Genomic DNA, 26,031 nt, shown 5'->3' on the forward strand with positions numbered 1-26,031 from the left:
CTGATTTGAAGTAGCTCTGCAGCTACTGTTTAAAAGTCCGTTCTTCAGAAAACCCAGCAAACAGGAATATGTAAAAATTTTGGCAACCAGGAGTAGCTTTCAGTGAGAGAACAATGGGATACCTTAAGGGAAAATAACTGGTCATTCCCATAAACATCTTCAACTCTTCTAATAAATCTACTGTATTTGGGCAGCAACTTTTCAGCTCTTGGCAAGCTTGTAGGATGTTCCATAGCAAAGACAAGAATTTAGAAAACCTCAGGGGGCAAGCCTGGCTGCAGTCTGTGACAGCTGGTAATATATGAATCTGAAAATGGTGTGCATGTTGTATAAAAGTTTCTTATGAGCAGCATGATTTGTGGAGATCAAAATCACATTTCATAAAAACAGATAATTTTTTTAACCAGATGAATGTCAGTTCTATGCGAAGTGTTTCTTTCTTTTGACAGAAGTTGTGTGATTTATAATATGACTCATTCTGTACATGCAATATTTTCGTTAAAAAAATCACTTTTGCGTGCGAAACATTTCACTCCGACTCAGTGTTGACAATAATATGAAAGAAGAGCTGTGGTAAAGTTTCTTTTCAACATCTTTTTTATTTAATCTTTGTCAAAACTTTGAAATGCAATGGAGCTAAAATTGAGGATACGCTACATGTATAACAGAAGAGCATTTTTGCTAATGAAATGTTTGCCAAAAATACGGTTTAGATTAAAAAAAACAAACTCTGTATGGGCATCCATACTACATGCCACAGGTGCTTTTGGCTTAAAATAATAACAATTGAAAACAAAAGTTGAAGCAGCCAAAATATTGAGTGTTTTGAAAGTGAAACCTCTTTTTTCCTCTCAAAAGGATGTTTTTAGTCAAAATCCACCCTAAAAATAACTGTTTTTGAACTGGTAATGGCACACAGAAAAAAAATGTTGTTTGACCCAGAACTAGTTTTGCTTGGTTAAGATTTTGCCAAGAAAGCTAAAAACTATTTATGTTCACGTCCAAACAGTTTTCCATATCATTCCATTTTTAGGATCACTGCAGGGGTACTGGGCCTAAGATTTCCCAGCATATGGGCAACTAAAAATTCAGAATGCTGAGTTGGCACATATGTTACTGAGTATCCTCTAGAAATAATTATATTTTGTTTTTGAAAAACTAGCACTGTTAGAAAAATTTTATTCTTGCATGCTACATTTTTTCGTTTCCTGTGTAGTGTTGCCCGCATTTGTGTAGCTTTCAAATTATGATAGTGTGTATGAAAGGAATGCTTCAGAATATCCACAAAGTGAAGGTCTGTCCTTGTTTAAGTCAATGCAAATTTTGCAACTGATGTTAATAATTAGGATTTCACCCAGTAGTGTTATGGCCATCTTGATTCTTGTGACTCAGCCATCATACCGGATTTATTATTTTTCAATAATGTCTCAGAATTCAAGACTCCATTCTGCAACTGTGGAATGGAAAAACACTTTGGCAATGATGTGAGAAGTCTCTGAATGCTGTTTAAAACAATTAGAAATTGAACTAAAACACCTAACTTTGTTTTACATTAAGAGGGCACATTTGTAAATTTGTGTTCTCAAAATTCAAGAGAGCTCATCACCAGTGTCTTTTGACCACAGTGTAGTTATTTGGCATTCATAATCCTATTTCGTGTTAGAGGAGCAACTTAATATCCTTTAATATAATTTTGTATTCCTTGCACATTCAAAACTTCCATAAAAGCCAATCATAATTTTATATGCACTTAGAAAAGTAGGACCAGGCCTCTAATTGTAGATGATTTTTTTTCTAATTTATTTTAAATAAATTATACTAACCATAATCCTAACAGACATTTCCAGATCAAATTTTACTTGCCTTACTAATGCAAAGTTCCTGTTGAGAATTGGGCACCAGTAAGAGTAGCATTTGCTTAACCATAAATCTTTGAAAAATCTTCTGATACACAGCAGGTAATTTCAGAGATAAAGAAAGAGAAAAAGAGAGAGAAAAAAATCATATCTATTACTCTGCCTTCTATTTGGAGATAATTAAGTTCAAAGGTTCTGAAGCAACATTGACTGTGTTACAGGCTGTCCTCCACACCAGAAAATGAAATTAATCAGTCATTGCCATATTAAGTGAAAATGAATTAGTTGAAGACAAAACACTGTACTTTCATTAGTCATGTCAAGATGCAAATGTGAAGATAAATATCTTTGCATAAATGTTCACAGATAAACAAAATAATTAAATTCACTGTTGAAACAAAATAATTAAATTCACTGTTGTTATGCAACAGAATTCTCTTAAGTATATGATATTTGGTTTACGAGAGTACACAGTAGGTTCTTTATCTGTATTTTGTCTATGATGATAGGAGAATTTAATTTTTGTTAATCTGGAGTGCCTGGATTCAGGCAGTGACTCAAGAAAACATCTGTGTTTATGCTTAGTACAAACAGTTCATCTAAATCTCACTGGCTGCAAGTTTATCTTTGTTTTAATAATGTTCCCCTGAGGAGTATAGTACACAGTCTGATCTCACAATTTTGCAAGTGTCCGTCAGGATGGTTCCAATGAGGCCACTTTTGTCCAACGACTAGAACTGAAACAAAAGCTTTGCTTTATATGTTTTCAAAGGATTTCATTAATTAGTGTCAAAGCAAACTTCATTCTGAGCATTTGCTTTAATTTCTGAAAAGTTTCTAGCAACAGAAAACACTGACAAATCACCTGTTGATTAGAAATGATTCAAAATTTAGTTGACTTAGTTTTGTGCTATTGACTTAAGGGAAGGCAAAATGGGAAGGGATGCCCTGCCACATTTGAGTGGTAGTGATGTACACAACCTGCTGTGCATAGGTGTGAACTCCTGCACAGCTTGGAAGACGACAAAGAATCATGTTCAGCATGTCTGCCCCATAGAGTTTACAGTCTAACATGTACATCTTCAGCTACTCTTCATTCATGCTGATGGATGGCAGCTGGGAGTGGAAAACTATGAGACTATAGAAGACTGAGAAACAGGATTTAGAGTGGCAGTAGGAAAAGTTTCGTAAGAACTGTTCTCGGACAAAATTCTTGAAAGAAACTAGTCTGAAAGGGTTGGACCTCACGTAAGGGACATATAATGGAAGACAAGGTGAAGGTGTACAAGTCAATGAGTATAATGAATGGGGCTGTTTCCTCTTCACCCACGTGAGAACCGGACTGCATTCAACATATGAAAAAAACTAATCAAAGGAAACAAGAATTCACATTTCATATTTCAAGTCAAAAGCTTTGTAAGCTTTAAAAGATTAAATATTTGCTGACACTATTTTGGGCAATAATAATGAAAATTAAAGCATTTTTTTGTTATAATAAAGGTAATTAGGGAGAAATTTGTTATCTGTGGTTAGTATGCCTTGCAACTGGCAACACAGGGCTTCTTGCATGTGTTACCGGACAGAGGGAAAAATACCAGGTTAGGTGCTCCACTGCCCCAGAATGATTTTTACAACTAAAGTTTAGGGAAATGATCAAGGTTCTGTCTGCATTATTATAAAGTTGGGTAGTTACTACTGCCTTCACTATTACAACTGGATAATTGTTCGGAAGCCAGATTTTAAAAGTCTTTTTGTACAGTGGATATGTATGCTTTCATCATGTTATTATCAACTGATAGTCTGGAATAGAAAATGTTGCATATTCTCCGTTACTAAGGAATCAGCCCTTTAGGGTTAGAAAAAGACTTCCAGCCCTTCAGCGTTTGCTGAAGACATCAGTATACTCTCCTTCCAACTTACGTTAGCTGGGTAACAGTGTCTTCAGGATCTGGGAAGAACAATCTGATTTTTTTTTTTTTTTTTGCATATTTTCTTCACAGTTGTCAAAAGTTAGTTTTGAATAGCTCAAGAAAATCAACTGAGGTGACGATGAGGAAAACACAGAGCAGCATGGGAAAAAAAAAGAATAATCAAAACCTTAAACAACCCAGAAGCAAGCAAAGGGAAAAAAGTATGAAAAATGTAGCCCTTCTTCAACTTTACATTGCAGGATCAATAACAGGGATTTGCACAAATGTCTTTATATGGATTAAAGTCACCTATCAGTAAAAAGGTAAATTGCAGATTCTTCTGAAACAGCTAATAAGTCAAAAGACAATAACAGTGCTGAACCTGTAGAAGTCTTAAAGCCTACAGTCTGTTTGAAAGAACCACCTGATCCAGCAGCACTTACTTATGTGAGCTCCTCAGCATCTCTGTGTGAATCTTTTACATAAAAACTTCAGCAGGATTACAGCTCGGAAAGAAACTGCAGGAACAGGAAGGTGTTAGGACCTAACCTCAGTTTGTGCAACTGGGAAACATACACTGCCTTGCAACATGGAGTGTTTGATTCTGCATTTGTTTGTCAGAACTTCAGTTTGGTTTCCATGTTTCCTCGCAGCAGTTGATAGCACCAAAGGCTACAGCCCACCTCTTGCTCCCATTACTATGATTATTTCAGAAAGAGGGAAGCCTAGGTTTAGAATCTGGGAAAGCAGGAGAAGGAAGAGATAGCATGATACTTGAATAGTTGCTTTTTATTGCATGAGTGTTTAATACTTAAGGTGTGTGCTGTAGAATAGGGCATTTTTTCAATCTGTAACATACGACGATATTTCACAAATAATATTTTTATGTTTATTCCTTGTAATAGACTTGAGCTTAAAAATAGCTTGGTTTGAAACATTTTAGCTTCTTTACAAAAAGAAACCCTCAATCATTGACATCAAGTAGAGTACTTTTTTATTTTTTAATTTCTAATTCATCAAATGCATCATTTGTCAATATGGTATAGATTGTTAGAGTAGTCTTAATAGGTATGCTCTTAAAGAAATGAGAATTACTATGTTAAAAGTGAACAGCAAACCCCCAAAATGTTTTACCCTAGGTTATTCTTTCTTGATGCACAAGCTTGTCCTCACTGCGTCTGCTCTTGTGTCTGTTCTTTGTACTGGCTACCTCAGATCCTGATCTCCTGCTCCCTTGGCCTCAGTCTGCAACTTGTGGAGCACATTGCTTCAACCCATCAATGCATAGAGCATTTTAGCTTAAAAACTTGGAAGCACACTTGTAATGCTGTCAAGGTCAGCTGCAATATTCATATTCTTAGAGTTTAACATATATTTAAATGTACTGATGGATCAAACAAGTGCTCTGAGTATGTAAAAAGTGATGAATCTGTCCTGCTTAATACTACTGGGAATTCTGAAGGTACCATAACAAGTTATTTCATTAGAGAAAGAAATAGCAGTGGGTTGTTTCAACAGCAGAGATGCATCTTAACTCAAAAATATAGTTGACTTCAACTAGCAGAATATGTGGCACAAAAACAAATGAGCATAAAATGAGCATAATCTAGGAATAAAATGAAGCTGGAAGTGAGAAGAATATTTCTAGACATTCAGGTAAAGCGATCCCAGTGGGAGGATGGGAACAAATACTTTACTTTTAAAATGGGGGCTGTATATTTATTGAAAGAGATTAAATGGGTTTTGATTGTAAAATAATGAACCAGACATCTTTTCCAGTCTTGTGTTTTTAAAACAATACCTGGTGCTGTCTTTGCCATTGGTAAAGGGACTAAACTGTTTGTTTTCGCCCTAGATTTTAGTTTGGCTTTAAGGGCAGCATTGAAGAGAGAGTATTTAAAAAATACTCAAAGAAACATTTTCACCTAATTGGCAAGAGTTTATATTTGTAGAAGTTATTCTGAGTGTTAAAGTGCTCTAGTTGACATGGTACAAAGAATAGGTTTCTTTTTAATTTTGTGTAGGGAAAGAACACAATTAATGTTTACTGAGCAGTTGAATATTAAATGTAAAATGTGAAAGGATCCTTATGAAGACTGTGTCTGGGGGCCAGCTTCAATGTTTCAGCAAGGCAGCCTGTATAGGGAAAAATAAACAAAACCTTATATAATTTGTTTATTCTGTTAATATGTTTATTTTCTGTTTGTGTAAACAAAGTTGAATGTGTGGTATATTCAGTAATGTAGCCCTTGTGTAATAATTCGTACAACAATAGAAAGATGCATGGTTTTGAATTCACATATATTTCAGCATTCTTGTTACTAAGCATGTTAATAATGTTGACACTAAGTCCCCAGGTTAAATACTCAACTGACAGAGAGCCTTTGAAGAAACTATTGCTGCTGCCCATATGTCATAGTAATATTTTATAATAAATAATGTTTTCCATATATATTTATGATATATTATTCTTTTTCCCCTCCCCTGTAATTTTCTACAGGAGAGCTCTTCAGAAGTTCACAGGTGGGCTGTGAACTACAAGGAAGCATGTTTTTAAAAAGCAAAATTGAAAGACTATAATTAGAAAGGTCCTTTCAGCAAAAGACTGGTAAATCTTTGATAGTAACTTTGCTAACACCTTCTGAATTGACTGGGTTTTTTTATACACACAAACACACATCCTATATTTTGTTGCTATATAAAGCCTACTGTAATTTAAAGGAGGAATTACTGAATTTGGGCATTACTTAACGTATTTTAAATCTGCTTTTTATGTGCAATTCAAAACCCCAAGCAGACTGGACTGCTGAAATGGAGGGTGATAAATGCAAAGATTTTGTCCCAAAATAATGATAGGCATCACCTTATAAACACATTAGGGAAGCGAACAATATGGCCTGTGTATTCTTGTTTAAAATGGTTTTCCTCCTTTTCCCATTAACAGAGACCGTTATACAGTATAGCTCTACAAATGTACAGAAAGCAAGGTGTGAATTCATCAGTTGAAACTTGCCTGAAGTCTTAAAACCCAATTCAAGGTTGACGCGTGTGGAGAATAGCGCAGGAATGAGGAAGGAATAGCTGCCAAGGGAAACAGTTACAACTTAATTACTTGGTGCTTAGTAAATAGGAATTTGAAGAGGGTGTTGTAGGGTCAGAGCAAAAGAGCCATGGCCCAGTTAAGAGGTGGAAACTGGGAAGCTCTAATGCTCAAATGCTTAAAGCTAAACCTTTCCATAATTGCAGGTTCAGATCCTAAGGGTAAAAGTGTCAAAAACTTCTAAGCAATTTGGGAACTCAATTTCCATTTTGAATGAATATTGCCAGGTAACTTCTGAAAGAGGTTCTGAATCACTCTTTAAAATTTTGCCCTAAGCTTTCTTATGCAGTTGTTCTGTGAAGAGGAAATGGATATTAAGCTTTTTAAAGTGTTTTAAATTCTACTGGTGCTAATCTCCTGATTATATAATTTTTATAGCTATATTCCGAACATCCTGGAACATGACTTTATTGTGATATTGACTAAGAGTAGGTTCCGGTATGCTGGGATCTGTTTATGATTCTATAGGTAAGAAACATGAATCAGGACTTCTTAGCTTGAAACAGCATCTCTTACTTACCCCTTCCATGAGCCGGTAGAGTAAACAAGTATTTGTCATTATCCCATGGCTAACATCGGTCCTCAAGAGTTGGCCCTGGGTGGATGTGATGTACTTACATTATCAGTGAAATAAAGGTTCTTAAAAACTGAGCTGTAATACAACCACGTGTGCTGTTAAAAGGAAAGGATAGGAATAAAGATGTAGATGAATAAAGATGTTCTGAATACTATATGCCTACTGCAGCCTATACAAATCTAAATCTGTAAATCCCTCCCCAAAACACGTCAAGTTCCTATCTGCCCTTCCTTTGTCTTGTTCTTACTACCCCTGTTCTTTTCCAAGCAATAGGTTTCTGTGATAACTGTTTCAGCGAAGTACAAGAAGCTGATGTGGGGCATATGGTTAATCAGTGCTGAATCAGGATGCAAATGGTGGACCGCATTCATTGTGAAGGAATGGGAACAGATAAATGTAGCCTGCACTGCAGAAAATCAGAACAGGATTGGATTAATCAGCACAGTGTGTATTAGGAGGAGGGCAGGGCAAGCCCAATTCAATTGAATTTCAGCATGTCACAGCTCTCCAAGCCAGAGTGTCTGTAATTAAATTCAAAAATCAATGTTAATGCTCAGCTGGGTCACACAGCTCAAATCAGAAGATAATCAGGAAGTGCTGGAAAATTGAAGGTTTCATAGAAATATTCTGTTGGCTGTAGTGCACTTCATCAATGTTCTTCAGTAACGCTTTTTCAGAACAAGTACTACAGGGTGGTGTAATACAATTAGGACTGCACGACATCCTCCAAGGACAGGTGTCACTGTGCTTTTTCATGAGTATAACAACAGTAGAATAGAATAGGGGAGGAGTAGGGTGCTGCATCAGGCATGGATTCCGAGTTTCCAGGCTAGAAAAAGGTGGCACATTGGTATCTCAACTTTTGGCCACCTCTCAGAGCTTGCAGGACTTGAGGCTTTTAGAGTGACATTAATGTCCCAGCAGTTCTGAAAGCAGTTTAGGTGACACCATGGTCCTGCTTTAGGAATCGCATGATGTATGTCATACCTCAGATGGAAGGAAAATTAGAATCTCCTTACATATGCTGATCCTCTGTGAGCAGGATCACATGGGATGATATTTATGGCACCAAGGGATGATAATGTTAACACTAGCACTCTTTACTGACATTTCTGTAGTGATTTTAGTGTAAGTGAGGATATTTCATCAAGAAAGGTTCTTCATGTAGACTGCATGCAAGGGAGTCTTGTTTGGTAAGATGTATGAGCTGGAGAAGCGATAATTCCTTCCAGACTGATTTAGGGATTATTTCGGAATCTGTCCCACTGGTCCCAAAGCAGGCTGACTCATCTGGGTTTTTCTTGTTTCACAATTGGCTAACGTTCTGCCCTCGCTCCATATAGTGCACACACAAGCTTCCTGCCAAATGGGTCATTTTTTGCGTCTCAGATGTGGAGTTTTCATGCTAGATTTGTGGATCTACAAATGGATTATGAACTGAAAAGTTATGAAAAGAGTGCACAGCTGGGTTTCTGTTTGCAGATTTAAGTCAGCTTAAATAAAGCAGACAAATATTGAGCTCTAAGATCCCAATACTGTGTCCCTGCTTTCACCGTGTCTGGCAGCGATGAACTGACTGTTTTGCTCCTGTTATGGCAAAGGCATGTAGTAACAGCCCTTGGGAAACCATCAGGTTCAGTATTGTCACTGGCTATTCCTAGGTATATGGAAGGCTCCTTCTGTGCAAGTGGCACAGAAAGGCTGCGACGCGTTATCAGTAAGCAAGTAATACAGGCCTACTATACAAGCATCTCTCCATGGCTTGGAATATGTGACTGGGAACTGTATGGAGGTGGACCGTCCAAGTGAAAAGTCTAAACACAGCTTTCAGCCGATCTGAAATGCTGGGGATATTCACTTCACGGTTGCAATCTGCAGCTGGCCAGAAGTCCTTCAAAGATCCTGAATAAAACATTACAACAAATAGAAATTTGCCAACAAGAACAACAACAACAAAAATACCAACATGATCTAGCCTATTTTCTGATAGTACAGAAATTATATTTCTAATTATGTAGTAGGCATCTTATCTTTGGATCTTTCTCTTCTGCATTTAGCTTTCGAGGGCTACAGTAGAGATGTTGCGAGAGCCCTCTGTTCTGACCCATTCTTTCACCCACTCAGCAGCTCAGCCGTGAAAAATTGCAGAAGGCTCATGTTAAACCTTTTCTCAAATTCACAGCTATTTGAAAGGCAGAAGCATCAGAGTTGGCTGGAATTTGGAACGCTCTTGGTTGGGATGTGCCTCGCTTAGAACCACACCCTGGGATGTCAAGGCAGCATGAGAAGCTGCATGCGTGTACCAGGGCAATGCAGGCACGTTTCCAAGGGAGCCAGCTGGCCTAAGTGTCTGAGGCTTAGGGGCTTATGAACTGCTCAGGGTCCTGTGTACTTCTCTCTCCAATGGTGGCTATACTGAGTCAGCACAGAGCAGTCCATGGCTTCTGTGAGGACTCTAGGAAGTTTTCTTGTTTCTTGTTGGTGTCTTAGCGATGCTCTAGGATAAGGAAAACTGAAGAGTAAATGAGAAGCCTAATGAAGCACCTGTGAAGTGGTCATTTCAGCCTCTGAGCAGGTGATGCTTGATCTTTTCTGTAGAGGAAAAATAAGTGTGATGTGAAAGGAAAAGGACGTTCTTGTTCTGTAAAATCTTACCCTCCAGCTGAACCTGGAGGACGTGATCAGCTTCCAAATCTGCCAGCAGCTGCAAGTGTATCTGACTCGTTAACTCCCACAGACCCTACACATTTCCTACAAATCAAACAGTTCTCATAACCAGATGCTTCTTTTACCTTCCCTTTTGGTTTCATTCTCATCTGTCATGTTTTTTCATTGCTTGCGTAGGTCTCTTTGTTGATTTGATTTTTCCTTGCCTCCTAGCGTGTTCTCATTTGTTATCTTCATTTTTTTGGCATTTGCATTGGTTAAATCACATTCTATCTCTGACATTCCAGGCTGTTTGCACATAGTTGCATGATCTGGTTCATCTCTCTGCATGCTTCTCTACCTCTTTATTCACTCTGGGTGGTCCTCAATGTTTGCAGCTCTATCAGCCACTATTTCAAATGTCAAGCTCAGTTCATGTTGTACAGAACTTTTTCCTTGTAATATTTGCTCTGCTAATTCTTAGGTACATTTTTAGAAAAAAATCACAGTTGTCCTTTTACTTTCTCATGTATCTGGCTTACTGTGGCATTGCTGCAGTACTTTCATTGCCTTGAACAACTATTAATTACTTTATTCACATTTTAGTCCCATAATGAACTTGAACTCCTGTATATACATACTAATCCTGCTGTCTAACCCATTTACTTTACCCATGGTTTTCTAGGAAGTGCCTTTTCTGCAGAATCAAAGCCCTCAAGGCTTCCACAAGGAAGTGAAAGAGCTAACTTAGTACCCATCTTCAGAATTGACCCGTTAGGACAGTATCTCGCAAAACTAGAGACTGCATGCTCTGGCTGGTGTTAATTGCACTAATCTGGATAGTCCCAACTGTTCCATAATGTCTGTTGTATTTTAATGTCTGTTGCCTCTTACTCCATACTTACATTGGCATTGCTGCTGTCTTTCCACTGGGAGGAACAGGCATTGAACGGTGACCTTTAAACACAAAAGAGGAATCACAAATAAACATTTGTTTAAAAGTATTCTGTATATTTTCTATTAATTTTAGTGAATACCTTCAATTATGTGTGGATAATTTTCATTTTGTTTTTGCTTGTTGCTTTAGCTGTCTAAATAAATCTGTTTCAGGTAATTTGGTAACACATTGTTGTTCTGAAAAAATAATTCTTGTTCTGAAAAAATAATTAACTGGTGACATTGTATTTCACTCTTTCCCCTACACTCTGAACTGAAAACTTTATGGTGGACTGCTGGCAGCTTCCTGCTGCTCAACCTGTAACTACATTTTCAACTTATCTCCTTCTCCCCATTTCTTCATCCTGCTTTTCTTACACAGAGCTGGTAATTTTGCAGTAGTTTCTTAAAAGAAAAAAAAGTAACCCATACTATATCTGTTGGTAGTCTGCTGAGTTTTACTGACCTTTACTTTCTTTTCTCCCCAGCAATACATTCAGAAATTGGGCTAAAGATTTAGACATACCAGACTGACTGATACCTACAAATGCTCTGTGATGAGCTGAGAAGACCCTAAAGCCATAAGACATACATGTAAATTTTACACTAACTGGAAAAACTTGACTCTGTATTTTCTGTCTTCTTAACTCCTTGTTGAAATCATGTCTTAGTTGTTTATGCTGTCTGTATTTGCATCACAGATCAATCAACAGTTTTTAAGAAGGTGTCTCAAATAAGGGTCATGTATTCATTTTAGTTTAAACGTGCCTTACTTGTAAGTGCTTGATTCTGAACATTATGCTGGCTTTGTGTAAGTCGGGAGGATATTCATTAAAATAAACTGATATTTATCTTTGTAATTAACAGGGACCATATCCAGGCTAAAGAAAAGTAAGTAAAATATTAATACCATAAGGTGATATAACAATAGCAATGTAAGTGAGGACCTCGAGGAGCTAACAAGAAATACTGCAAGTCACTTGTGAATCAATTGCAACCTATAATACATGCTAATAAAAGTTGACATCTGCTAAAATTAAAATGTTACCTAGTATCAGTCAGTGTTGACATCTGTCCTGATCATACGGGTCAACTGAGATCATGTTTTAAATTACATAGGGTGCTCAAGTATGTTAAAACACAGATGTATAGACTTTATGAATGGAGGAACAGGAAATTGCGCAACACGCTAGATAAGCTAGCACACTATCGGCAATGCGTCCATTAATAGGTCTTTAACTAGGGCACCACCTTTTAGCTAGCAGTACCATTTATCATTCCTCATGTATTAGGTATATTCTCATTTTTCTCAGGCCTGGCAGCCTACTGTTCCGCAAACTCTCTATTAGGGACTCAATCTAAATGGAACAACTGGATGGAGCTGTTTTTCTGCAAAATAGCGGGACAGGCATATGCTGCTGATTCATAGACACAAAATGAAGTAACAGCAACTCTGCCATATTTCAGAGGCCTTGGTCCCATGGAAAAGCTGTGTATGTGAAATGCAGGGCAACAGGATGGAGTGTAAATGTCTGTGGTGAGGGAGGCAGACCTTTTAAGGATCATGAAAGTTTTGCGGTAGATGTGAAGTCCCCTGTGTGAACAAGGCATTCTGGAAGCAAGTAGAAGCGAGGAGGTAGCAGTTCTTCTGCTCTATTTAACTGGCCTTACTTTGTGTACTACCAAGGAATTGTTTGGTTTTAACCCCCAGTGCTGTTCACAGATTGTTCATGGTAAAAGAAAAAAGGAGATTTACTAAGCAAATCATGTATCTGCATTCGTGAATTCTGCTTCCAAAGTGTAAGATACAGTTCCATAAATGTGACCCACAGTATTTCAGCATGTCTTTCTCTTAGCATCTCACTACTCATAGGTTACTTGGCTCCCTGTGGGGTCTTCCTGTTTGCCGTATCCTTAATTTGGGGTGTTACAGCACAAAGAGAGTGGTTATTGTAACACAAGTGATAATGGGGCTGATTAAAAGTAGGGAAGAAATTGTTTGTGAAGGATAATTTACATAATGGGAATTATCTTAAGCCTTCATATTGACATTTCTATTGTTTTATACATGTGAAATATTAATTTGTGTGTTGAAACTGCTGCTCTTACGTGTCCCTTGTAACCTGTGTTTACTGGTCAACAAGCTGAGTAGCAGTGTGGATGGATGCCTATAGGTTCTACTGATGCCCCCATGTGGATGTCTGGCTAGATCACTCTAGTCTGCAGTTGAAGACATGGTTGAGTTTTACTGTTAATTTAATAATAATTTATTTCTGTGACATCCATTAATGGGCAAAAACGTTTGACTATGTGGGATACCAAAAGTATTTTTTAACTATGCTTTCCATTCTCTGTGAAATAGTGCTTGACTATCCCTTTTTTGTATCTGGCATTTGAAACTATTGTTGACATATTGGGAATAGCATCACACTAACCAGTTTACTTATTTTTGTGGGATTCCTGAGACCCAAGAAAATTTTCATTCCATTATTAATGTCCTAATAATAGCTATGATATAATGAGCCTAATTGGTTTGCCAACATAGACTAACCTAAACCTCATACACTGATTTTTCTGCCCCTGTGGATGAATATAATTATACTGTAACTATCTGAGAGTCCACCTGCACCCCTGAGTCACTGAAAGTGTAGAGATGCTGACACTGTCTTTAAATGTGACAGCTCAGATACTGTGACCTAGCTACTTCCTGCAACAGAGACCTTAGGAGGGGCTGATTTGTCTTGCTTCTTGGCAGGGTACGTTAACTCGCACAAAGGTCTTCAGTGTAAAAGACATCCTAACGCTGACCTATGTTTTTTTAGTGTTCCTTAGATCATAGTCATCAAAGAAGATTTCAGAAGGCAATGACAGACCAGATGAGCGTAACGATAGCATAGGGCCACAGCTGTGCTGAAGCAGCTGTTCCTGTTGCCCATATAAACACTCTTACCTTGTAGCTGTGGCACTTGGGGAACCCAAATGCCAGTTCTTCTTCCAAAGACCCCTTGCATGGACTTTTCTAATGACACAGAAAAAAGTCTCCTGCTAGTGGAGGGGCCTGGCACCCAGGACACCTCACTTTCCAGGCAAGTGTCTTGGCCACTCATTTAAAAAGATGCTGCCAGGGTTAATGGACAGGTAGCAGGGTTAGCTTTGTGGCTTTCACAGTTAACCTTTTGGTCCTAGGTCCTTAAGTTCTGCTAAGTTGGGCACTTAACATCTTTGTACCTCTGTCATGCAGTGAGATTTTCAAATACAACTACACAGTGTAGATACTGAAGTACTTTTCAGAGTTAGGCTCTTGCATTATTTGAGTGTGTTTGAAAAATTGGTCCTAGGTCTCTGACTGTAAAACAGAGAATGCTAACTCCTACTCCTTTGAGTTTGTACATTTTATAGAACAAGAAGTATTTTCTAGGTCAGAGGGAAAGTTTTGCTCAGACATCTTAGTTGTGGAGCAAATAGATTTGATTTCATATCTAATATGGATATTACTTAAGCCTTCTTTGAAATACCTGCTTCATTTTGTTCCTGATATTATTTGATCTTACAGTCATTGGACTTGTATACAGTGGGAAATTACAGTTGTTGGAACCTGCTAATTAACATGATTAACTGAGCATGTAGTGCAGATAAGGACATTTGTTTGGTCTCATGACAGCTGGTCACTGCCTACATTAAGTGTGTGTCTAGGTTGGAGATTTCGCCTCTGACTAAATCAAGTAACAGATTGCTAGTTAAGCGAGATGATGTGAGTGTAAACGGTAGCCAAAGCGCTCCAGCATTGTTTGTGCTTATATATCTCCACACCAAGTGCCTGCCACTGTTTTATTCGAAATCTTGTGCATAAGAACTGAAGAACCAGCAATCCTAGTGCTTGTAAATGAAGATATTTCCTAACATTTTCGATCTTGTTTCGTGTTTGCTTTTTATTAGGAAACCGAATTTATCTGGCACACTGAGCCCTGGAGTGTTTAGTCATGCCTTTCCTTTGCAGTAGATGACAGAGCACATACCTTTTACTCTGCTTTTACACGTTCAGTCTTTCAAAAACATCTAGAGACCTTTGTAAAATTTGTTTCATGACTTGTGGTTGATAACTGATCAATACTCTGATCTGCATTGTGTGAGCTTGCCTCAGAATTACCATTAGTTCTGTGCGTTTTGGATTTCAGTTGTAGGGTTGCTGGGCTACAATATTATCTCACAGTTTTCACTTCCTTACTTCTAAAAGAAGCACCTTCTTTTTATTCTTTGTAATGTCTAAAAGTTAAAACCGAAAAAAAAGGCAAACTAGAATAAATGCATAAAGATCCACATGCTTCTTTTACACATTCTAAATTAGACTGTGCTCATAAAGTGATTGTTTTCAATAAAAAGCTTTACTTTCTATTTATACTGAAAGCAGATAGATTGCATGGCATAAAAAATTTAAAATAGTCTACTTATTTCACCTGTAAACATAGATAGCCCAGAATATTTTCTAATTACTGAATATGAACATTAATAATGTGAATGGACAAATGTGTCTAAAATAATTATTAGTATGTGGCTAAATAGCTGATATCTGCTTCCATTTGTAGTACTGATTTTCACTATAAAATGGATTTATGCAAACTAAATTGCTAAAATAGCTTAGAAACAGATTTTGTCACTTTAGTCATAAAGGATAGTTATCACCTTAGTCAATTTAGGCTAAAAAAACCCTAGCTGTTTTTTAGTAGAAAAACTCAGACAAACTGGAGAATGCAAGCAAATAAAAGCAAAAGTAAAGCCTAGTATATCCAGCTTTTATTTTCCTGTGTGCATATTCTGTTTTTTTCTTCTAGGAAGAAAATGAAAAAACTTCATTAGTCAATCACCTTTTAAATATCTTTTCTTCAAATCTTCTAAAGCTTCTTCCCTTTTTTGTTTCCCCAGTCTTTTTTCAGCTCCCTCTTGCTTTTTGTTGTAGTTCTGTAATATATTTTGGAACAGGATGTGATGTATCTGTGCATAAGAAGTGAAAATTTCTGTGTGTAAGTAAAGAAGTTATTGGTGCACGCTTCTGAAAACAAGCTACAGCTCTCAATTTATTGATAATTTAATACAGTGAATACAGAGATTACAGTAGGCATTCCACAAACAAAGACATCCAGTGCCTGAGAGCTTGTGTTTCTTTAGTCTGTCATCTAAGACCTGAGCTAAAGTGGTACAGCTACAGAGAGCAGGACGGCTGGGAATTTGGGACATCACACATGATGATGGTGGGGCAGGTGGGTTTATGCTGCATGGGACAGGTGTTTTGTGGCCTGAGAACATATCTGGTTCAGTGTATGATGGCTGGCAAGCTGTTCTAGACATAAGAGACCTGGTGCCAACCTCATGTTATGTGAGTTTTACGCTGGTAAAATCCATGAAATTCTGTAGACTCACACTTGATTTACCGCAGTGTGCCAGTAGATGTAGTTGAGGATGGAACAAATTTAAAAGTGAGTGCAACTGGGCCAGGCAAAAGCTTGTAGACCAAATCTAGGCCAAGTCATAGAGCAGTGTCTTGAAAGCAAAATATAGAAACTCAGGTTCCTTCTTTCTCTCTTTGATGTGTGCTCTGTGCTTTTGTGAGTGGCTAACGAGCTCTGTGTAATGCTGCCAATACTGAATGTTGCTGATTTTGCACAGAATTAGAGTATATGACCCACTGAAAGGATCAGGCTGAAGAAGAAATAATAGCAAAGAGGATAAGCAGCTCAGGCATTCATCTTTGTGCAGTATTGCTCAGTGTTCACTTTACTTTTGACCTTGGCATAATAGTTGAAATAATTAATGTATATGGCAGATACTGTAAGTGATGAAGGCATTCAAAAGGGATTTTTGTTTGGTGTCATTTAAAGAATGCAGTCATGGCATTCCCCGAATCTGGGTAACAGGCATCCTCACTTAGCTTACAATTATATTTATCAGTATTTCTTTTTAATTTTTAGTTCAAATTCCATAGTTATTGGTTGATTATTTCAAGTCAGTTTAGAGCCAAGTAAAATCCCAGGTGATTTCAAAAAGGAATTTCACATTAATAAAATGTGAAGAAAGACATTTGCAAACCGGATCAAGTTCAGCATGGGGCCCCCAGGGAGGTTGGGGACTGAAGCTCTTGCCCTGCAGACAGACTGAGCAAGTGGGGCTGGTCCAGCCCTGGAGAAGAGACGGCTCTGGGAGGACCTAACAACACTACCTACTAGTGTTGGTAGGGGTTAGTAGTGGCGTAGGACCTACCCCACTACCTACAGGAGGGTGATCAAGAAGACAGAGCCAGGCTCTTCACAGTGCCACATGGTGTTAGGACATGAGACAAGAGACACAAGTTGCAACAAGAGAGGCTCAGACTGGATATAGGGAGGAACTTTCTCCCTGTGGGGCAGTGGGGCAATGGCGCAGGCTGCCCAGGGAGGCTGTGCCGGCTCCGTCCTGGGGGTGTTTCCAGACCAGACTGGACACAGCCCTGAGCAACCTGGTCTGACCACGCAGCTGGCCCTGCTGTGAGCAGGAGGTTGGACTAGAGACCTCCTGAACTCCCGCTTAGCTTGGATTATCCAGTGATCATATGATCCTATATCCACTCTCCAATATATGATCCTATATTGTGTATATGAACCAGGGCTCTGCCCTTCTTGAGTCATCTGTCTTGGACAGCATGTCCCAAAATTTTGTTTTAAAAATAAAATTATGCTCTTCAAGCTCACTTCCATGTGCTTTCTAAAGGAAGGAGAGGCTTGCATTACTGCGGACACAAACTGATGAGCTGTGAAAGTTTGGGTATTGATCAGTTGTACCTTTGTAACTAAATTCTATTCCTTGTCCAGTTGAGAGGTTCACTTAATAGTAACGAAGTATAATTTTATAAGACTAGTTCAGTGGGTTTTGGGTTTTTTTTCCCCTCCAAATAATAGTAGAGGGTTAAAGATTTTTTTTTATTGTAATTTTTGTGAATTGGGGTGATTCTATAACCTTTCCACTGAGTCATTATGCAGACACTTAGTGTAACAGCTTGAGGAAGGCTAGATTAGGAAGTTGGGTTACTCACAGTCATACTTGGACCTTCCTAGCTGTGAGAGTCCTGCTTTAACACAAGGCAGTGGACAGTCATAAATGTCAGGATAAGGAATGCCATGTCCCAGGCTTGCTAATGAAATAGGACGAATGTGAGTCCAAATGGAGATTTGGTATATTCAGTGTGGATTCAGTGTGGCTCCTTCAACTACTTGCCACACCTGAAAGTTGCACCAAAGTCACTTTGATGAAAGGGAACTGTGCCCCTTTGTGCAATGTAAAGGTACGTCTTTGCATATGTTTCAAACCAGTGTGACACAGTATAGTTATAGAAATATGTATAAAAATGAGATCTCATAACTCTCAGTAAAGCCTAGATTTGTTTTTTAAAAATTCATTTTCCCTTCTTAGTTTGTTTCAGTATCCAGGTTTTTATAGTAGAACAATGAGCTGCGTCTCTTTTGTTCCCAATGTGTATTTACTCCGTCCTCTAGATCCACTCCAAATCAGTGGTTTTCTGTCCTTCACAATTTGTGGACCCCCTGGATTCCTTAAAGCAGTAAAAATTTTAGGTTTTTTTAAGAAAGTTCTGATGTGCCATGCCTAGTTATCTTTCACAGATTCTGCAGAGGTAACTCCTGGACCCCTGTGGTCTTGCTTGGACCTGTACCATGCAGATTTGAAAACCACTGCCAGATCTAGATTTTTAAATAAATGGGTCACTGTCAGACTTCAAATTTCGCAACAGGTTCTGACATGTCCTTAATACCAAGCTTTTATTTTCCACTTATGAATGCAAAGATTTTACTATTTAACATGGTACTATTGTAAAGCAAATACAGACCATTTGATACAGCTGCATGGTCTACCAATATCCAGGGAACCTCAGTTTTTAATCTCTGCAATGGACCTTCTGCCTACTGCTGCCACTCAGACACCCTGGTGCTCTTGCATTGCCTGACCCATGTGCAGCTTGCCTTTTCCTTTTTATGCTGTGAAACTGCGTGCACAATTTGGCCTGCTTCCATAATCTGACTGGCAACCAGGAGGTTAAAAGGACATGATTAGTACCCAGGCTTATCCCTTTACAGCCTAAAAGAGGCACCATTAAAGGGAATTTGAACCCAAAGGGTTTGTTTCAGCTGGAAATTTCAAAGCTTTAATGTTTTAAAGAGGCATGCAATTTCTTATCCTTGGCTTTTGCTAGCCTTTAAAATCCTTTAAAATCCCAGCTGAGGTTATGAGGATTTTTAATACCACGTTTCACATGCTTTCTTCTCACCTATTGTCAATTAAAGTACACTTAACATAGCCCATAATCATGAATACAAAATATGTCTTTTGCTTGCTTGCTTTTCTTTTTGCTTTTCAATCAGGTCATTTTTTGAGGAATGGATATGAGGAGAGCGATGCATCATCAGGTAGTCCCATTGGTGTGCTAGGCACTTGAAGGGGGCTGCTTGTTAAACTGCTAAATAAAAATATCATTTGAGATTATTTTTTGTGCTTCTTGTGGAACTACCCTCTGTGTGGCTATTGCTGTATTATCTCTACCAGAATGATTAATCCCTTTGGGCCTATAAAGTTGCGTATTTTTACCTTTGGAATAGAACAGATCGTACCAGTTGACAACCTCTATGCATAGCTAACATTGATATGCAGATATTGTACATCAGAAGAAAAAAAGTATAGATGTGTTAAATGCAGCTTAATACTGATTTGTTTACTCAGTTATCAGTTCTCTTATTACTTTATCATTTGTATTCTTGATTATGAGAAATATTTTATGAGTAAACAGTCTCTCACCTCCTTCATTACTAGGACTCTAGGTTTATCAAAGGTAAAAGAAACTCTCCTTGATGTTAAAATTTGTCCTCTTGCTAAAATTTGGAATTGAGTCACTTAAATGATAACGAATCAAGTACTAATGGGAAATAAATTTCCTAATCAGCTGAAATAGTAAGATAGGAAATGCTATGGTAATATAAATCAGGTTCTGTCACACACTACTTCTTACTGCAGTGGCATTTAATTCTTTGCTGAAACAAAAGAGCTGTACTTTTCAGAAAGTTTTACATAAAGTTAAACTATAGGGAAATAGCATGTACAGTTATGATAATTTTACATAATTAAGTTTCAATCATTTTTCAAACATTGAGAGAAAAAAGAAATATTTATGTAAACAACAAAGATTATAAGTGGTAAGGGACACTGAAATGTATCTGGAATAAAACAAATAATATTAAAGAAATATAATTCTAGTATTCTTTAGTTTGCTTCCCATCTTTGCTGCTAGTATACATTTAAAATTAAGTGTAAGATCTCAGTATAATTCAAATGACTATGTATGTATTCAAAATACTAAGTTGTAGGTAGAAGTAATAACTTTTATAGTACCAAAATAGTTGAAAAAAATAAGATAAGCTTTCAGGCACCTAAAATAGAAGCCACAAGCTTTAAAGCTTACTACAAGTTGAGAACAATTGCTGAGAGATTAATTAGATTTTTAATTGTTAGACCATCTCTGAAAAAAAGTTAGTTGTCAGCAGTACAGTTAAGGTGATGCTAGTTATTAGGGAGGAAAGAGGGGTGTTAAGGTGACAGCCTCTTACGTAAAAGAGAGAAGTAAATAGTTTATAGTTTGTGGAACCAGGAGAAGTTAGTTGGAGCTACTGGAACATGCTATGAAGTCAATTCTTTCCATTGAATCTGTGCTCTTGCACACACATCTTTCAGATTTTCCTAGGCTGCCTAGCATTAGAGCCATTGTCTAAATAGCAGCTCTTGCCTCAGTTGCTGTTAAAACAGAAATGTGCGGTCTGTAATAGGTTCTTGCAGTTGACACATCTCTTATATCTGGGATAATCAATCAGTGAGTCAACTAGGCTCAAATCCCATGAAATCCTATGCCACCCATTTTGTCATTTGCTTAGCTTCCAAAGGATAACTGGGTATTACTTGTGTAGACCGTTCTAGCTTCAAAAGGGCTCTGAGTCACTCCTCTTATCTGCCATACCTCCCTGTGGAGGAGTCCAGGCTGTTCAAGTTGCTCTGTGCTCTGCAGCTACTCTAGTGAGTCCCCACGTCACCTGCCTCATTTCTCCCTTCCTTTCTCTAGGCTGGCAAAGTCAGATATGGATAACGCTAGCGGCATAAATGCACCATATTTCTGTCTCATCACCCGTGATAGCCTGATGTACTGGTAGAAAAGAGGGATCCTCGTCCACCTGTGCTAAATTACAGTTTGGCTATGATAATTTACCTATGCCTTACCTTTGTATCACAGAATGAATCTACCGTTTCTTTGTTAATTTGTTTGACCTCCTGATTTGTTTATGAATATACTTCATTCTTTGCTTGGCGAATGCAAGTCTAGTGGTTACTCACAACAAACTGTTCTGTGAAAGCTGTTTTTACCCCCTTTCTTAAGTTTCCTTTATGACAGCCTTTCCTTGAGCATCTGAACAACCTTTCCCCATATGGAAAGGTGATAAAGGAGAATCCCTTCCAGCCTCTCTGGCAGCCTTCGCTTGGGTAGCCAGTGTAATGTAAGGAAAAAGCAGATGTCACTCCACATCTGAGGGTGACACTTCTTTTATCACGACCCATTTTGCATCATGTCTGCAAACTTTTCCTGCATGAATTTATTCCTCTGGCTCTAGTATTCTCTTATTAGATGGACTGCAGGCCCTCTCGTGGCTCCTTACCCACCCATACTTTTGCAGGTGTTATTGTATTGGGTTTGCATGGCAAGGTTTTGGTAGCAGGGGGCTACAGGGGTGGCTTCTGTGAGAAGCTGCTAGAAGCTTCCTCTGTGTCCGATAGAGCCAATGCCAGCTGGCTCCAAGACAGACCCGCCGCTGGCCAAGGCCGAGCCCATCGGTGACAGTGGTAGTGCCTCTGGGATAACATATTTAAGAAGGGGGGGAAAAGAACCCTGGTGCAACAGCAGCTACAGCCAGAGAGAGGAGTGAGAATATGTGAAACAACTCTGCAGACACCCAGGTCAGTGAAGAAGGAGGGAGAGGAGGTGCTCCAGACACCGGAGCAGAGATTCCTCTTGCAATCCATGGTGAAGACCATGGCGAGGCAGGCTGTCCCCCTGCAGCCCATGGAGGTTAACAGTGGAGCAGATATCCACCTGCAGCCCATGGAGGACCACATGCTGGAGCAGGTAGATGTGCCTGAAGGAGGCTGTGACCCCGTGGGAAGCCCATGCTGGAGCAGGTTCCTGGCAGGACCTGTGGCCCCATGGAGAGAGGAGCCCACGCTGGAGCAGGTTTGCTGGCAGGACTTGTGACCCTGTGGAAAGGACCCATGCTGGAGCAGTCTGCTCCTGAAGGACTGCACCCTGTGGTAGGGACCCACGCTAGAGCAGTTCATGAAGAACTGCATCCCGTGGGAAGGACTCATGTTGGAGAAGTTCATGGAGGACTGTCTCCCGTGGGAGGGACTCCACGCTGGAGCAGGGGAAGAGTGTGAGGAGTCCTCCCCCTGAGGAGGAAGGAGCGGCAGAGACAATGTGTGATGAACTGACTGCAACCCCCATTCCCCATCCCCCTGTGCTGCTCGGGGGGAGGATGTAGAGAATTTGGCAGTGAAGTTAAGCCCGGGAAGAAGGTAGGGGTGGGGAGAAGTAATAAATTACATTAATTTTCCCCAAATCTGTTTTGCCCGTGATGGTAGTGGGTGACTGATCTCTCCCTGTCCTTACCTTGACCCACGAGCCTTTTGTTACATTTTCTCTCCCCTACCCAGCTGAGGAGGGGGAGTGATGCTCTACCACTCCCTGGGTCCAGCCAGGGTCAACGCACCACAGTTATCCAGGTCTTTCCCTTTGTCTCCATTTCTCCATCCTTGCCACATGGCTCTCTGGAGGCCCTACAGAGGCTACAGTCACCTGAGATAACTACCAGTACTATCTGCTGAGGCGTCCATCCTTTCTTCATGCTAAGGGGGCACGTAACAACCTGTGTCGCCGTTTGCTGCTGGGTTTTTTAAGGCATCTCCTAGAAAGCGTGCCATATGCAGAGGACTGAACTTAGCCTACAGCCTGGATGAAAGGTGAAGTACATCTTGCTAATGGCCATTGAAGAGGTTAGAACTGAAGTGTCAAGAGCCCGAGTCATTCTCCTCTGTGTGAAGAATGCAGAGAGAGCGAGAGCGAGCAGGAGCTGCTTTACAGGATCTTTACCAAGACAGGCTTTTCTTGGGTGATCTTTGAGTGGCTGACAGGGCTGGTGTCAGGGCCGTTCTGTAACAACAACACAATGCAAAGCGAAGCTAAATGTAGAGGTAAATCTGGGCCATTGCTTCTTTCAAGACTAAAACCGTAAGCTGTCCAGGCCTTTGGACCTGATGTTCTCGCTGAAGATGAAACAAACAGAGCAGCTACGAGGTTAGAGAGTTACTCAACATTTGTTCTTCAAAAGGAGCTTGGCAGCTGTGGTGCTTTTGTATCAGCAAGTCGGTTGTGTTTTATAAAATGAATTACAGGCCTGTCCCTTTCTTTTTGTTCTGCATTTCACATCCATTTTACCATTATTTAATTCATTTTAGAGCCAGCCTGTGTAATTCACAGTGCCACCAAAGAGATGCTGTCTGAGCTCTTAGCATAATCTTTATTTACCTCTGAGTCAAAGTCTTCTAAGTCTTTACTTGTTCAGAAGTTTGAATTCAGACTTCAGGGTAAAACTAAATGTAATCACTGTACGAAGTTAAAAGAAGCAGCGTTTGTCACTGGCACTCATTATGGCTGTTATGTGGTGAAATTAAACAGATTTGCAGAATAAATCAAATGTATCTACAATGTCACTTTATTCTAAATATAATATTTTCTAAAAAAAGGTTCCATCTTAATATGCACTTCATTGTAATTGGTTTCTGAAAAGCTGTCAGCATGAAGTGAAATCATCTCATACCAATATGTCTGTTAATACCATTGATTTTATTAGATGTAGAAGAGATTAAAATTCAGCTGTTAATATTAAAGGAGGTTATAAGCCTTACCAACACTGTGGCTTATTACAAATTATTATTTACAAACCTGGTTGTGATTTTTTTTCCATGAAAAAGGATTTAATAGTATTGATGGGAACTCAAGAAACAGGAAAGAGACTCTTTCTATGTCTAAAATATGTTTGTATCTTGTTGCAGCCAGACTTTCTCTCCCCTGCACCCAAGTTCTGATGCAGGTAAAGTGAACAGAGGAACGACGTGTTCCCCTGAAATGCTGGGAGGAAGCCAGCCATGTGGCTTGAGAGATCTCGCTTTCTCTCTCACTTTTACTTTGAGAGATCTCAATTTCTGCCTGTCCTTCAAGTTACTGGAGACCAATTAATAATGAAATTGAGATGTGGTTTTCCTGCAATTTTTGCAAAATTTGTGAATGAGAACTTTCTATAGAAAGACACCTCAAGAGGTAATTAAGAACGTTTTTATTGGCTCTACTTTTCACAGTTAGAGAGGAGCCCTTGCTAAGGGGTATGTTTAAAATATTTAGAAAGCAGATGCGAGCTTACTCCATTCACCGTTTGGTGCAATCCAGGGAGCTGTGATAAGCACAGTACAGTACATAAAATAACAAATCCTGCCACCAGGCAGAGTGTGGATTTAGCACTAACCTGCCATACCTGTGCAGTTCCTTGGCAGCCCTGAGAATGGATGGAGTGGGTTGATGTGTGCCTGTAAAATATCACATGAATATGGAAACTCCTTGTCCCCCACAAAGGTCTGGGATCTGGAAAAGAATAATGGAACAAACTAGATTATAGCTAAATTATTATTCATTTCAGTAAAGATATGCCATAATTCTCTTAATTTATTTCATAGAGAAAAGTAATTACATTCAGTTGAGTCATGACAAAATCCAACAGCTTTTATAACGGATAAGTCCTATTTATTTCTGTCTAGAGAGTCACAACATTGTTTTACAGAATAAGGATCTTTTGTTTTGGCAGAAACCCTTAAATACATAGGCATGAGAAAGTTTTGTTTTAACTTTTAAAGAATATCAATGATGTCAAATAACTTACTTTGGGGGATTTTTAAATTGTTACATTAAAGAAATGCTTTTCATGAAGCAGTCAAGAAATTAATTGGCATTGAACTATTGAAATTGCCCAGATAGCATAAAAATGGAAGTGAATTACAAAGGGTGAGAATTTCCAGAGAGATTAGGAACATGAAACATGACACTACAAGTGAAATTTCTGAGATTTTGGGAATAATGCTATGGATTTTGCTTTCAGAAATTCAGAAAATGCTGTATACTTAGCACCCTAGGCCTTTTTTCAGGTCTTTCCTTCATAAAGAAGAGGTTTCTCACAGAGAGAGAGGAAGCGCTCTGTCCTTTAATAATGATGGTGCAGGGAGGGAGTTCAGGCTGCTACTCTTTCTGTCTGTCATCTGAATTGCTGCTGAACAGATAATAATGAACGCTGGATACTTTTTTTTTTTCTGGATTAGTCCTTCCACTTGGCCACCCTTCTCAAATTCCCTATTAATTTCATAATCAAGTTCATAATTGGTGTGTTGGACTGATTTCTGTTTGTAGATATGCTTATGTGACACCTGCTTGCAGTGTTGGAAATCTATGACAGTGTCCAAATATAGAGTCTGTTTGTTTCTCATACAATGATAGATCTAATCTTTTTTTTTTCATGGGTGCACTGCTAAGATTTTCTAAAAAACATAAATATTTTAAGAGATCTGATGAAAATTACTGCCTGTAAATTGCAAGAAGTTCTCGGTTTGCTTTGCCTCTGCTTTTCAGCCTCTCACATTATTCACCCCGTCCAACTTTAGCTTTGTCTGCTTGTTAAACCGTCCCCAGCTTTGACACGGAGCCTTTTCCTCTGCAACAGACTGTCAGCCTTTCTTTATCTCTGAGCCTAGTAAGGCCACCAAAGAGAACATCATTTTTTCATACCTGGCTTATAGTATCTTAATTTTACTCTATAATATTATCTAGTATTCACT

At 38.8% G+C, this 26,031-nt stretch overlaps 1 long non-coding RNA gene across 2 annotated transcripts in view; it reads left to right on the top strand.

Annotated features, from left to right (window-relative positions):
* LOC142408346 (uncharacterized) overlaps positions 1–12,129 on the top strand; it is a 39,585-nt gene extending 27,456 nt beyond the window's left edge. The window contains exon 4 of one of the 2 annotated variants that reach the window (XR_012775263.1): positions 11,514–12,121. This is a non-coding gene — a long non-coding RNA (uncharacterized LOC142408346). Of the gene's footprint in view, positions 1–11,513 lie in introns of both variants that reach the window. The other variant, XR_012775265.1, reaches the window with a different exon arrangement.
* Positions 12,130–26,031: the final 13,902 nt, after the last annotated feature.

This window comes from Mycteria americana, chromosome 3 (assembly GCF_035582795.1).
Source record: "Mycteria americana isolate JAX WOST 10 ecotype Jacksonville Zoo and Gardens chromosome 3, USCA_MyAme_1.0, whole genome shotgun sequence".
NCBI classification, from domain to species: Eukaryota; Metazoa; Chordata; class Aves; order Ciconiiformes; family Ciconiidae; genus Mycteria; species Mycteria americana.